This window comes from Phasianus colchicus, chromosome 8 (assembly GCF_987193195.1).
Source record: "Phasianus colchicus chromosome 8, bPhaCol1.hap1.1, whole genome shotgun sequence".
Taxonomy (NCBI): domain Eukaryota; kingdom Metazoa; phylum Chordata; class Aves; order Galliformes; family Phasianidae; genus Phasianus; species Phasianus colchicus.
In genome coordinates, this window is record NC_143443.1 from 32,794,881 (window position 1) to 32,809,560 (window position 14,680).

Consider the following 14,680-nt stretch of genomic DNA (forward strand, 5'->3'; position numbering starts at 1 on the left):
CACTCAGGTCCACCCAACGTGACCAAAAATCCAATGACAGAACAAGTGAGATGTGGATAGGTGGAACAATGAAAGCTATGGTTGGGTTTTCCCTATTAGCTCATTGTCCCAATGGGACAGTCTAGATGCAGATAACTCTCTACTGTCCACACTGAATACTTCCTTTTATCTTTCATAATACACACTAATCAAGACTTCTTTCATCATCAAAACAAAATACATGCACTTGCACAAACTACTGTACTTTCTGAATATTCATTGTCAACTTTATCATAAAGCAATCAGAGGAAGGCAGGGAACATTACAGCTGATTGCATGTGACATTTCCATCCCTGTTCTTTTTTTCACTTTGTGGCTAATGGTGAGAGACTCCAACAAGAGCCACCGTAAGAAAAGATCGATGATAATCACTACGGTCAGCAGAGGAGTGTGTAGGAGGCAGCTTGAAACTGTGCAGGGATTTGCAGTACTAGAACAAGTGTCAGGACACGTGCTGGGGTTAAGAAGACCTGCAAAGGTATCAAGTGTGCATCATCAGGGTGTTGCACTTCCTGGCCCTGCACCCATGGTACCATCTTAACATCCAAGAGCACATATCCCAAATGTTTCAATGGGACCTCTTTTGACATTCTTCTCTCTGACTTCTTTCTGGTTGAAAGTATATCCTAACTTACTACTTCTCACTGTGTTTGCTGTCTAACCAAAGTCCCTTCTGTTTATTTACTTGCCAAGTCCATATAACAACCCAGAAAACAACAAACTGCTTGAAAACCAAACCAAATCACTCCTGGCAAACACTTCTGACTGCGCAGAAGTGCTGATCCAAATGGATAATGACTAATGCACAGATTATATTTTTGAATACAACAAATACAACAGCCATATACAGAGAAATGAATAGGGGATAAAGGGGAAGAAAATAAAAAAAAAAAAAAAAAAAAAGCTGCTAACCTTTCAAAGGCCTCAGATAGGCAGGGATCTCCCAGGAGATACCCTCACCTCCACTGCCAACCCTTAAATGAGGTCTGGGAAGGGGTGGATCCTGGCTTCAGTCTTTCTCGCTACTCAGCTGCACTGCATGCACCTGAGCTCCCCTGGGTTGGCCCTGCCTTCCCAACAGGTGCTCCATCACTGCTTCAGGCTGTGACTTAGTTTTACTGCTACAGATCCTCATCAGCTCAAACCATTCAAGCCCTACTGGTTTCACAGAATCACAGAAGGGTTTGGGTTGGAAGGAACCTTTAAGCCCATCCAGTTCAACCCCTGCTGTAGACTGGTTGCCACCTACCAGCTCAGGCTGCCCAGGGCCCCATTCAGCCTGGCACTGCCGACTTCTGGGGATTCCTGGAGATGCCACAGCTGATGAGGGCCTCATCATCCTCTGAGTAAAAAAATTCCTTCTGAAATCCAACCTAAATCTCCCTTCTTTTAGTTCAAAGCCTTGGTGTATCACTATCTGCCCCCGTCTCCCAGCCCCTCCTTGGCTGTCTCTGCTTTTCTATTTGGCATTGGCTTCTCAATCTCCGAGGTCAGGTCAAGACTTTCCCAGCTACCTGAGACCTGGAACCAGCCCACTGGGCACAGGGTGAATCCAGGCAGGCAGGGTGGAAGCCACATCTCCATGTGCCACGGGACTCACACGTAAGCTGATTGCTGGCCTTGACACCCTTCGCACTGGGAGAGAGGGCGGAGGAAGGCAAGCCAGGCACTAATCCGCTCCATCTGCTCTGCAGCAGCTAATTGGATTGCGAGTGCAGAAGGCGAGGCCCCTGCATGCTCCCAAACCTGCTGTTGTACTGAACCAAGCTGCTCCGGTGCATGGGGTGAGGGTCCTGCTGCAGAGCCAGGTGCTGCCCCTGACGAGGTGGGCACAGCTTGGCTGCCCAGCTCCACTGCCCCAGCTTCATTGGGAGGCAGAGCACCACTGCATCAGAAAAGAGTATGTGAATAAAAACATCAACGTTTCATCTGTAACAAAGCCCTCGAAACAGAAGGCAGAAGAGGTTATAAATTAGTTTTCTTTACCAAAAGCCAGTGGAATGCTGTTAATGTCAGATTTTATTTACGTGCAAAAGTCAAAGGCTCATCTGCAAGGTGCTCTATATAAACATTACTAATATACGTCCCGCGTCTGCAGCATTTATTCTAAATCAGTGGCTTAATGATTCTGCTCTTCTGCTTTTTAAGGATTCACCTCGGCACCCACTCCACTTCTCGAAATAACAGACAATTCGGTGGTGCAGCATTTTCATTAAAGTGCTCCGCGGTGCAGTGCTATGCGAGAGACAAGAAGAAATATAAAAATGTGTAATATAATAATGATCAGAAACCTTTAACATTTTTTCCCCTCTACGAACGCTAAGTTTGTAGCTATGGAAACGACTTACAAGAAAGCTAAAAACAATTGTCAGCAAATATAGCCAAAGAATGCTGTGGATATAGGGAAGTCCTAACAATGATAGAGACCTACAGGGTAAGAGGAAAGTGTAAATTGAAGATGACAACACTTGTGCATCGACAACACGTTCTCCTCTGACAGGCCAAACTCATTTTTATTGCCATGGCACTAAAGTCAATGAATTGCACCTGGAATGAGTTTGACACTTTATATTGCTTTTGATAAAGCCATTATAAAAAGCACACTTCAACTTTTAAAAAGTATTTTAGAAGCGTATTCTCTGCAATCAGTGAATCCTGTGTTCATGTTGGCCACGACAGTCAGTGCTTTATCAAGTCAGACTGCAGTTCCTCTCCTGCACGCTCTGGCTATGCACTCCATTAATGAGAGCAGCTCTAGTAACACCAATCCGAAGTCCCACACGACACACATTTGCACACTCATCTGGCACAGTGAGGTTGGTGAGAGTTTGCACATGCAAATAATGCTAAGCCAGGTCTTTGTGAGCCTTCCACCCAAACTCAGTTCAAATTATTCTCATCTTGTACCCACACCACACCACAAATGGTAACATGACCACCAGGACAGTGGACACAAGCAAGACACATCTGCTGATTTCGATCAAATGTTTTCGTATGGAAGTTACAATCCCAGTTAAAATAATCAGCCCGTGGTTTTGCCAGCGCATGCCATGCAGACATACTTCACCTGGAGGAACACACTCCTTGGGAATGGCTCCAAGAACTTGCTATGGTCTGTCAGGTCAATGTGCAAATTAAATCAGATTTATTCAGTGCATGGAGCTTGCTGTGGTGCTCCTTCAGTCTGGATTGTTAATTGAGCTGCTTTACATGTATACATTGTGATAACACGGTACAATCTGTACAGAAAATGTAGTGAAGAAAACCTGCAGCTGATTTCTGAACTGTTCGCTATACGGTACATTGGGCAGAGAACAAACCAACATCAACAAATGCTCATGAAATTTATATTGTGCATGAAATATCACTGCTACACTCTCTCTGCCCATAAAAAGCGATTACAATTTCAACACATTACTCTTAAAAGAATGAGTAAATTTAGCTCTTTCAACCATCCCTGAGCAACTGTCAAGGCTCTCGCCCCTGACTATGCCCTCTCAGCCTGCAACCAATATATGGTTAACACCATTTCTGTCTGTCACAGGGTGGAAAATGCCAATAAAAAGAATCACTATCAGGTGTTAAACAGTACCAGCAGAACTAAGCTAATCGCAGGGAACGGCATTTCGAGCCGGGCTCTAAGCTGATAAACCAAAAGATGAGTCCCTTTCACACTGGAGAGCATTACTCACCCAGGGAATGCAGCCATCCTCAGCCTGGCTTTCCCCGTGTAGGAGAAGGTCTGGGTTTTAACCAGCTCTTACTTGGGTTGGATGCCAAGTGGCCTCGCTTCTCCTTTTGTGCAACACCTTCCAGGCTCTTTCTCTGCTTGCCACAGCTGTGGCTTGGAGCAGAGATTGCCATGCCCAGGAAGGACAATCCATCTGACTTTTCCTGAATACTTTATCAAACACCAAAACCTGCGGCAGTTGATCCCACTGCTCTTACCAAAGATGCAACGCAGAGCATCGAAGCTTGGCACAAAACCACCAGCTGGGTACCTGGAAATACACTCAGCTGCTATACACAGGCCAACAAGATATAAAAAAAAAACACAAAAACCAACAACAAAATGATCTGTTTTAAACTTCTGTTCATTTATCAACCCTCAACACATCCGTGGACTACAGCAGACATTTTACAACTCTCTGCTGAGCAAGCTGACATTAACCTACACCGACAGAAAATATGTGCAGCCATTTAGAGACGGAGTTGAACACTGAACCTGCTTTCACCTCGTGACTCACGGATCCACAGCAAAAGCTACAGCCAGGAGAGAGCTCGGGGCTCCCAGATATGCGTCCTCTCTCCTCCTGCTGGTAAATACCTGGGTTTAGTCAAGTTTCTGTCATCCACCCGATGTTGTACAAACACGCTAACGTACTCGTAAGGCTCGTTTATCACCTCGCCTGCAAGTGCGAACGCTCCTTAGCAATGGTGTTCCTTAAACAGCAATTCCTCAACACCACTCGAGGATGCAGAACCGCCACGCCTTCCATTCCTCAGCCACAGCCTTCCCTCTGCAGCGGGTCTTACCTTGGCTTCTACTTCTAAAATACAGTTTAACGGGAAGAAAACCTCTGCGGCTATTTGGAAAATAAAAAGGGGGAGATAAATAAAAATGAAGACAATTTTACAGGTCCTACTTCAGCTAAACCTTTCAGGGACTTCAATGAGAAGATAATCTTTCTGTGATTATGTCCAAACCCTCCGGTTGCTTAGCAACACATAATTAAGGAATATGTTTTCAGATCCGCTTTGCAAGCTGGCCATTATCAGATGAAATTACTGGAGCAACAAATGTCATCCTCATGCAAATGAGTTGGTTGTAGGGGGGAAAAAAAGAGGTTTGAGTAGTGAGAAAGAGCTCAGCAGCGCTGAAACGCTGCCGGCTTCCCCTTGCTGTGCGCCCGTAATTCTTTTAAAGAAAATGGATAATATAGAGATTTTTAGAGGTTTGTGGTTTATACAGGAGACAAATGGCAGGAGGGGATGGCTGCTGGTTCCAAAGGAGGCTGCTCCAACGTGTGCATTACTGCAGTCCCTCACATCGATTGCGCTGCGAACATGCTAACATGCCTGTGCTCCCTGCACCGTGCCACTCCGTCCTTCTTTCAGGCTTTGGGAAATCGGTGATTTAAAAGCACTGCCTGGATGTACCACTTTTGCCTCTGATCCATGTCAACACAAAGCACGTCGCCTAATATTTAAGTATTGCTATCAATCAATACCTTACGCCAGCTGCACAAAGGATGCACGAGCATGAAAGAAAGGGCATCCCCTCTCGAGCCGTGTAATTACAGTAAGCCAGGGCAAGGGCTGCGCCAACCGGCTGCGTTTTGACAACTTTATCACTTCCACTCAGAAAATCCTTCTTTATTTAGATTCCTGTGGAATGCCATCATTGGTTTGGCACTGTTTCCACGCCTATAAATGGTAGACTTTTATTAAGGCTTTGTGTGCGTGCGCTTGCAGGGTACATTGTTTGAGACTTGTTTGTATGGCAGTTCAGATAAACTATGCAGAGAGAAAATTCCCTGCCCACAGACTCACTACCAGGAAAAAACATTTCAAGGGTTTTTCTGTACATTTTTCAAACAAGTCAAGCCACAAATGAACAGATTTTCTGCTTTTCCCCTTACTTGGTGGTATATTTTTGGGGCTTCTATCTTCTAAGCCTGCCCAAACCACCCAGCTGTGTATCTCAGCTTCTGGAAGGGGAAGGGAGAAGCGGAGCCACCATTCATTTTTATTGTTTTAGAGCTTAACGACATGCTTTTAGTTTTAAGCACAGCCCTATTACTTTAACAGCTACATCACTTCCCTTATAGGCACCTCCAGAAGGAAATCAGGGAGGTTATTTTATATGCCAGATAAAAGAGCATATTAATAATAAGAAAAGACTTAGGTAATGGCCAAAGGTAAGTCGATTCCCGTGTAATGCCATCAGCTATCTGATGAATTCAGTCAAAACAATGCTAACTGTTTCCTTGAGGAACACATTTGTGCCTGATAAGAGCAGTAAAAAGTCGATCTGCAGCAAACCCCGTGGTCCTAATTGCTCAGCGAGCGCCGTATCTGATCTCCCATTCTCTACAAACAACAGGATGGAAAGCTTACCCATGGCCACGTTACCTGACATGCTGCTCACTGCTAACTGAAGTTGGCTGAGCAAATAAAATATTTAGAATTTAACCACACAGGGAGAACCAGCATCTCTAGCTGCGTGCAGCCTTATAAAGAAGCCCTTTTCTAAATAGGAGAGGCACCTAAGATTTTGGCACAAAACCCGACTTCGCCTGCCCCGCATTTCTTAGGAATTCACACAAACGACAACAAGAGTGACTCTAAACTACCGCACAGACAAAGATCCTTAGGAGATTACTTGGTTCGGGCGATGCCATCGTGGAGACAATGACAGGAGGCCCCGTGCGCCTGCTGAGCTTCGGGTACGGGGAGAGCTGTGCGGGGAACGCGGGGCCGGCGGGGGCCAGGCTGCTGTCCCCAGGTGCACCCGGCCGGCGGAGGAGCTGCGGGCTGCCGTGTGGGCTGGGGGCTGGCGATGCCGCCGTCCGCTCTCTCTTCATCAGCTCCATGGGCACAGTGTAGGTGGTCGGGTACGCCGTTTTGGGGCTGGCATGCGGGTTGGCCGTGGTCATGGGTGTGCCAGAAGGAGCGGAATAGGTGGACGCCGGCCGTGGGTGCACGTTGCAAGGCAGGGGAGTGTTGTATCCAGAATTGGAGAGGAATTGCGGCCCCTGCGGAGTGCCGGTGGGGTAGGTGGTCTCCAGTAGGTGCTGGGTTGGGGCGCTGGATGGCCGCCGGTGCATCTCCCCGGCCCTCGGGGAGGGTGGCTGCAATGGAGGCTGTGGGGCGGCGAGGCCATCGGCAGCCGGTCCCGAGCCCACGCTCAGCCCGTAGTCGCCCGGCAGCTCGCTGCGGTGGCTGAAGCTGTTGGAGCGGTTCCTGGGGCGCAGCGATCCGCTCCTCCGCTCCTGCCGCTGCAGCTGCATTTCGGCCTTGTAGTTGTGGGCGATGCGTGACAGCACACGTGCCTGCCCCAGGTTGGGAGCCACCGACTTGATGTCGTTCTCCTCCATCACGGCCAGCAGGTTGGGCGAGTCAAAGCCCTGCTGCAGCAGAGCGGCGAAGGTGCTCTCCGAGACACCCTCGGCACGCAGCAATGCCACAAATTCAGGGTCGAAGCTCCTCTTTCCCTCCTGCCCGGGGAAGGCTGTGGGCATCGGCGGGTGGGTCGGTGCCACCGCCATCGTCTCATAGCTGTCGTAGGGTCCTTTGGTGCCGGTGCCCTCCCGGCCTGGCCCATAGCCACCAGCGGGATCCACCACTAAACATGTGGGAACAGCCTGTCTGCTGCCCGCCGTCTCAGGAGGCCGCTCAGCCCCATCACCATAGGCTGGACGGCCAGGGAAGTTCGGTGGCTCTGCTCCGTACCGCAGGCCGGGGGGCTCCGTGCCATACCGTGCTGGCGAGATGTCCCTGTTGCGCAGTCGCTGCCCATCCATGGCCATCTTGGGGTCCCTGTAGAGGCGGGCGGCCTCTGGGGGTGCAGGCGGGCGGCCAGGAGCCTGGTCCCAGGACAGCCGGCTGCCCGGCGCCCCGTAGCCTGCTGGCGGCCGGCTCACCGCCTGGTAGCAACGAGGGTCCTTGGGTGACCTAGCGGCCAAGGACGGGTCGCTGTAGTAATCCTGGGTGCCCCGTCCCGCCATGACTGCCTGCCGGTCACAGTAGGTGAAGTCAGGAACAGAGCCCTTCCTGAGGGGCCCCGGGGCGAAGGCAGCATCCTGGTAGGGGTACGCCTCTTGCTTCAGCTCCGCACCGCCCTGCAAGATGATATCGTTGGCACGGAGGCCCGGCGGCTCATACCAGCCGCCCTCACCGCCATAGGTCAGGGAGCTCCTCCGGCCCGGCGGCCTCTGGTACTCGAAAGCATTCTCACCCTCCCAGGCGCCCTCGTACCAACCGGCGGCATCCCAGCTCTGCGAGCGGCCGATGTTGGGGTGCTTGCTGGGGATGGGCATCACCGCCGCACTGCTTGCTCCCGCTGGGACGGAGAAGTGGAGGCACCTTTCTTCTCACCGCTTCCCCGGCCAGCATCAGCAGCAGACCATGCCTGGCCTGAGCCCTCCCTTCACAAGCCTGCCGGCGGCTTTATCTTTCCAAGTGTCGCCTGAATTATTAATTCTTCGAAACTTTAGGAGGCGAAGCATGTAACCCAGCCTGGCTGCACGGCGGTGGGGGAAGGACGTTCCCGTGCAGCACGGCCTCAGAAGAGGGCCGCTGCACTCAGCTCTGATGCTTTATCCTCTGTGCTCGGGACAGCGCGCTCACATGGACAACTGGCCGAGCAGCGCGGGGATTAGGGGCTAAATAAAACCGCTAAAGCCTTTCCTCCATGTGACATCATTTTAGCCCGATGAAATCTCCTGCACCAACCCAGCCAGCAATCTCAATGCAATTTCTCCCCCTCAGGATTTTTTTTTTTTTTCCATGTTGCTTTTGACACATTTTTCATCTGCTTTTGTCTCCTTCTTCGTAAATTCACCACTCCCACCCGCACCGGCGCCTGCAGAGAACGGGCCACGAGATAACAGAACGTGCGCGCATCCGCACGGCCCCACGCACACGTACAAAAATAAAAAGGAAAGCTCCAATGTCAGCTCAATCTTAATCCGCCCTGATGAAATGCTAATCCACTGCACACAGCTAAGGACAAATTAAATGGGAGCAAGCAGGCAGGCCTATAAAAAGACCAGTGCTGGATACTCAGGAATACAGGAGCGATTAGAAATTAGTTAGGTGTCTGTTTAACACTTTACGGATATTGTAATTTGCTTTGGAAATTACGTTTTTTGTTGTTGTAGTTTCAAATTAGCTATACTAACGAGGCACCACAAGGATTCTTTACATTATTATCATAATACGCAAATCCTTTCATCATCCCAGGACAGAAAATTGTGGAGGTGTAATCTGGAATGTATAATTTTAAGACCCTACCAGAGGTCACAGGCAAGGAGGGGAGGATCAAAGGATCTAAACCCCAGCCCTACAAAGCAAAAAGGAGTTAAGAGACCTCTGCCTATTATCTCCTGTTTCCTTCAGGAAAAAAACAAAACACAACATGTTTATGAGATGGAAAAACACTCAGAGACATCAGAAAAAACTCAATTTGTATCTCGTGGTCTTTCAGTATTTATATGGATCAAGTATTTTTTTTACAGTTAGAGTACGCAAAAGGATTCAGATGGAATCACACCACAGAAAATTGTTATTTGGAAACATAATAAAAATTTCCATATATAGTTACCATTTTCGGAAAAGCTATTAAAATGGCTCCCCAAAACACATTTCTAACTTATCATATGCTGCTTGTGCTCTCATATTCCTTTTCCTAGAAGAACAGGTCATCCAGTACTTATGTAGTGAACCACTGAGTGAAGCAACATTTTCCTTCTCTAATTAAAACACTTAGAAGGAAACAATTTTGTCCTTCTCTGCAGCAATAACAAATTTCTTCTCCTCAAACACGTGTCTTCCAGGACGGACTCAGCAAAGGGGGAACAGCCACCTTTGGTCTGTTTGCAAGGCAGCTTGTGTGTTTTCACTGCTGATCCACAATAAATGTTTGGTGCACTAGCCTTCACATGATAGACTTTTGTGCTATTATGATCGCTAAATCACTAATACAGTCTAATGCTTCTACTTGCCTATCATACTAATGCCTCTGGGCTATATTTCTGACCCAAATACTGACAGGATCTTTGAGTAATCCCTAAATTTCTTTATTGCAGTAAATATTACAAATCCTCTTCAAACATTCTCTCCTCCAATTCTGTCCCCGAGAACCACAGCCTTTAAAATTATGTTGGATATTACACAGACATGCAAAACATGGGCCCCAAAAGATTATTTATGCAATTCACAGAGAGTATCTGATTGGCATCATATTGAATTAACTAATGAACTTAAGGCACACTGGAAAATTTCTTCTTTTGTGAGAATCAAAATGGGAAGGCACATTTGTGGCTTACAAATAAAACAGAGAACATTCTAACAAACAAAAACATTTTATTACAACAACATTTTGGTAAAGAATAAAATGTATTCCCCACTGGATATGGAGAGATCTGTTCCATTTGTTTGCTCTGAAGCGGCAGAAGAAAAGTCCTAAAAATGTATATGCAAGAATAATAAAATACTCATCCATAGATCAATGGCATCTTCCATCATTGTTTTCAAAGAAATTGGTATGAACTCAGCCACCACGCTAAGCCCTAGTTGGCAACGGAAAAAAAACGTCACAGAGAAATTAAATTCTCTAAGTGTTGAATCTTGAACAACTGCAAGGGAAGTCAAAAGGGAGCTCTGAGCATTTACTGCCTCTGAAAAAACCAAAGGCTTCAGTAAGCCCTTGGGTTGCTGCCCTTGGGCAATCCGGTCTGGTGGTTGGCAACGCTGCACGTAGCAGGAGGGTTGAAAATAGATGGTCATTATGGTCCTTTTCAACCCAGGCCATTCTATGATTCTAAGACAGACACATGAAGAAACTTCACCCAACCCAACAGATCAGGGAAGGTGGCACCTGTGTGGGTTCAGCAGGAGCCGAAGACCCATCTCCAAGATCCCCCCAGCCCAGGAGCAGCTCACACATCGCAAGTGCCACTGCATCAGTCCCTCTAGGTGCAAGACCTGGGGCAGCAGGACGTGCTAAGATCATGCTTGCCCAACACAAGCAAGGAAACTCCAACTCTGGACCAACGCCAGGAGCATTCTTACATAATGGATGACTTACTGTATGCACACAGCCCTCTATGGATCAAATCACCGATTCCTGCACTCCACAGGAGTGGACAGGTAAAGGACAGGTAAAGGTCTGCAGGATGAGGGGCTGTGGGCCTTGTCCTTCTCTCTGCAGCCATGCAGCAGATGTCCTTACGGTAGCATGGTACACTCACTCTGAGTCAAGAAATGCATACGAAATGATTGGAATCAAGTATGGGCAGTAAGGTTCTTTTATTTTCCTTCCTTTTGCAACAGCTCCTTGCACAAATACCAGTGCTCTGTAGCTATTTCTGAGCTCAGAACCAGGTGGCAATTGCCAGGAGAGGGTGCGGGGGCATAAGAGCACAACCCAACCCAACCCAGTGCAACCCAACCCAATGCAACCCAACCCAACCCCAATGCAACTGATCCCAGCTGCACCTCACAGAGAGGAGGAGGGTGTGGGCACCAGCACTCCTGCCAGGAGGGGGAGACAAGGACTGCTGGACAGACAAAAAATGTATTTTCCCTTTATCTTTTAATTCTAGAGGTATTTAGGGAAAAACAAACAAACAAACAAAAAAAAACATACAGAGGCAAAAGGAAAAAAAAAAAGCTGATCAAGAGATTAAATGCTCTGGTATTTCTGATCACGTGAAAAATGTACAGTTGTGACTCGGTACGCTGGGTTTCAATTTAGTGCTGGTGTAATATATAGTACAGATGTACTATACAGTTGTTAACAACTACAGAAGTCTCCTCCGAAAAAAAAACAGATAAGAAGAAAGGTGGGCCCACCAAACACCATGGTCAAAATGGACGGAATGAGATCTGCTTCTGGAAATCATTCCTGAACATCTTCCACAGTGGTAAAGAGCTCAGCTTTCTTCCAGTGAGGAGAAAGCCTGTTACACATGTAAAAACCATGATAAGAAATCAGGATGCTAAATCTGCAACACAAATTTGTAAACAATATCTTTTGGTGTCTGCAGTGCTGACTCGAGGGAGAATGGATGTGAAATGTAATTCGCAATGATATAAAACATTTCATTTTGAATTCTGAGAGCAAGCTGCTGGAAAAATTACCCTGGGTAACAAAACAGTACACTTTCTCTTCGTTTTGCTTTTTATTATGTTAAAATACTTTTCAAGTACAAGTTTAAATGTTGTTTCTGCTGGAAACGTGATCTTTTTTTAAAAACATAATAAAGTTTTGATGATTTCTCCCAAATTATTTTCTTGTGGCAGAACATGGAACTGAAACAACATTTGCGAGGTGTCAATTTGCCGGATTGGTGGCTAAAACTAAGGTAAATCAGTATTGGAAAAGCTATTTCCCCCTGAGTCAAAGAAACCCTACCTACGGTAGTGAGGAATCCTCCAGAAAATAACTACATCTCCTGTTAATGGACAGAGCAGGTATCAGAAAACCCAGGCTTTATACTTTGCTCTGCCACTGTCAGCAAGCAAATTGCTTAATTTCTTAGTCACAGGTTTCCCTTCCATCAAGAGGGATATAATAACACATTCAGATGGTGTTAAGATTAATCCGTGTTTGTAATACGCTTCAGGTGACAAGGTACAAAGCACCAGAAAGCTAACGGGGGGATAAGTGGCTCTGCCCTCAGCGCCTGCACTTGAAGGACCCCGTGTGATGGTGCCCAATGGCCCCAGTCTCAGGAGCCTTTTGGGGTGTCTGCTCCTTGTGTGCAGCTCGCAGGGCGTTGGGAAACAGAACTGGGCTGGAGCTGAGCTACATGGTGCCAAACAGCAGATGTGACGGAGAGGAAAAGGAGCAGCGTGAGCTCCAAGTGATGTACACACATGGACAAATCTTAAAGAAAGAACTGGGGGAAGAAATGCAGGAAGAAAATGTTCCAAATCCTCGGAAATGAGTGCATTTGCTAAAATTTGGCTCTGCAGAAATCTCTCTCGCAGTGGCAATAAGCACTCGGCATAGATGGACTTTCTAATGGTCTCGTGAAATTAGAGGCGTACACAGAGAAAATTAGCAGGATTGTGCAGGAATCATTTTCAATAATCAAAGGAACAGAACAGCATCTGAAAGCACTCAGCTCTTGAAGCCATGCCACATGCTTTTACCAATTTCCAAACCAAAAGCATAGATGCTTTGTAAGTTCAACAAAGCCCCCTCAAACACCAACTCAGTGCGTTACAACAGAACGCACTGAAGATCAGCTGATAATTAAACAGTCACTGCCTCCTGTAACTCTGCATTTTGATGACTTGAGAGCATGAAACAAAAGCTGACGTCTGCGTGTAACCCAGCCAGGGATGGGTGGAAGTAACTGCTGGCTCATGTGCATGGTGAGCCCAGCGATGAGCTCACGCTGTGCCCAACTGGGATTTGGAACTGGGGTCAGCTTCCAAAAAAGGGCAGCTCCCACCAGTTAGTATCATGAGAACAACAAGCATTTCACATAAGGAAACTACAGTCACCTTTGCTATTTCCAGCCAGCACCACGTCCCGCATCGCACCATCTGTGTGCCAACAACTTTTATGTGAGGGATACATCTACCTCCAATTACCCCGCACGTATCGCAGGATGAGGGCACCAGCACCCCAAGGGGCACACAGAATCACAGAATGGCCCAGGTTGGAAGGGACCTCAAGGATCATCAACCCTCCTGTCACAGGCAAGGCCACCAACCTCCACATTTAATACTAGACCAGGCTGCCCAGGGCTCCATCCAACCTGGCCTTGAACACCTCCAAGGATGGAAACTCATCACCCCATGCTGCCTAGCTCTCTGCAAAGCTTGGCTGATCTACCCCACTTTTCAGGGCTTGAAAAGTGTGTTGTGGCTGACAAATGTGAGAAGCTATGGAGCTTCCAAAAGGCATTCGCGTTTCAAAACAAGAAGCCCATCTGCAAAACATACTTTGAGCTGTCAGAATGAACCCTTCAGGCTCTTGAATCTTCAATGGGAAACAATTTTGCCTTCAAGTATTGGGAGAGACCAGTACAAGTTAGCATAAAAAGTATTGCGACATGCCTGGTCTAACAAAGGGATAATAAATACATCAGCTGTATCCCTATACCATGCAACTGCATCCTGCCAAGGACTACAAACCAAAAATCAATCTGGATGCTGAACAGCAGTCGAAAAGCCAGCAGACAAGGCTCAACAATTTGTGAAGATCTAATCTAGGAATGCTCTTCAAAATAATCCTCTGGAAATCACATCAAGCACCTTGTCTCCAAAACTAGGTATTAGACCTCTAGGTCAAAATTCATCATTTTTAATAAGAATTCGGGATCAAGATTTAAATAGCACGTGTAATGAAAAGCATGGGAATTATATCTGTCCCAAAAAGCAGCAGAGAAATCCACTGTTAAATAAATATATATTGTAATTGTGAACTCTGCCATGCATGTTTGGGCTTTGCATAAAAAATAATTAATTACTAGGTTGTAACATGGTCCTGAGGAGATAAACAGGCTGGAGTGCAGACTGCTTCCCTGCTTTACTTTCCCTGATGATGCCAAGAGCTTGAAACATGTATCTTCCCTGCAGACTCAACACAATTATATATATACACATATATATACATATGCATTTATATGCATTATTTTGGTTAAAAATATATATATTTTTAAATTTAAAAGATCAATGTATTTTATTATGATATTGCAATAATGAAAGATTCCACTGTGGAGGGACCATCACTGCAGGCACATCTTACTGCACTGCCCAACTCTCCATGGGGACAACTCCTGCATGGCAGGGATGACCCCAAGGCTGAAGCTGGCAGCCCCACTCCCCTTGCTTTGGCTGACTGGCTGATTCATTCCAAAAGCTGTTAACATCAGCAGGCAGTGACACTATTTTCTCC

At 46.9% G+C, this 14,680-nt stretch overlaps 1 protein-coding gene across 3 annotated transcripts in view; it reads right to left on the reverse strand.

The window, feature by feature from the left end:
• Window positions 1-14,680, reverse strand: part of CTBP2 (C-terminal binding protein 2) — a 107,987-nt gene that overhangs the window by 23,814 nt on the left and 69,493 nt on the right. The window contains exon 1 of one of the 3 annotated variants that reach the window (XM_090145641.1): window positions 952-1,011. The exons of the other annotated variants lie outside the window; for them this stretch is intronic. The gene's annotated coding sequence lies outside the window, so the exon portion shown is untranslated. Of the gene's footprint in view, window positions 1-951; window positions 1,012-14,680 lie in introns of those variants that run through there. 3 annotated transcript variants of the gene reach the window in all.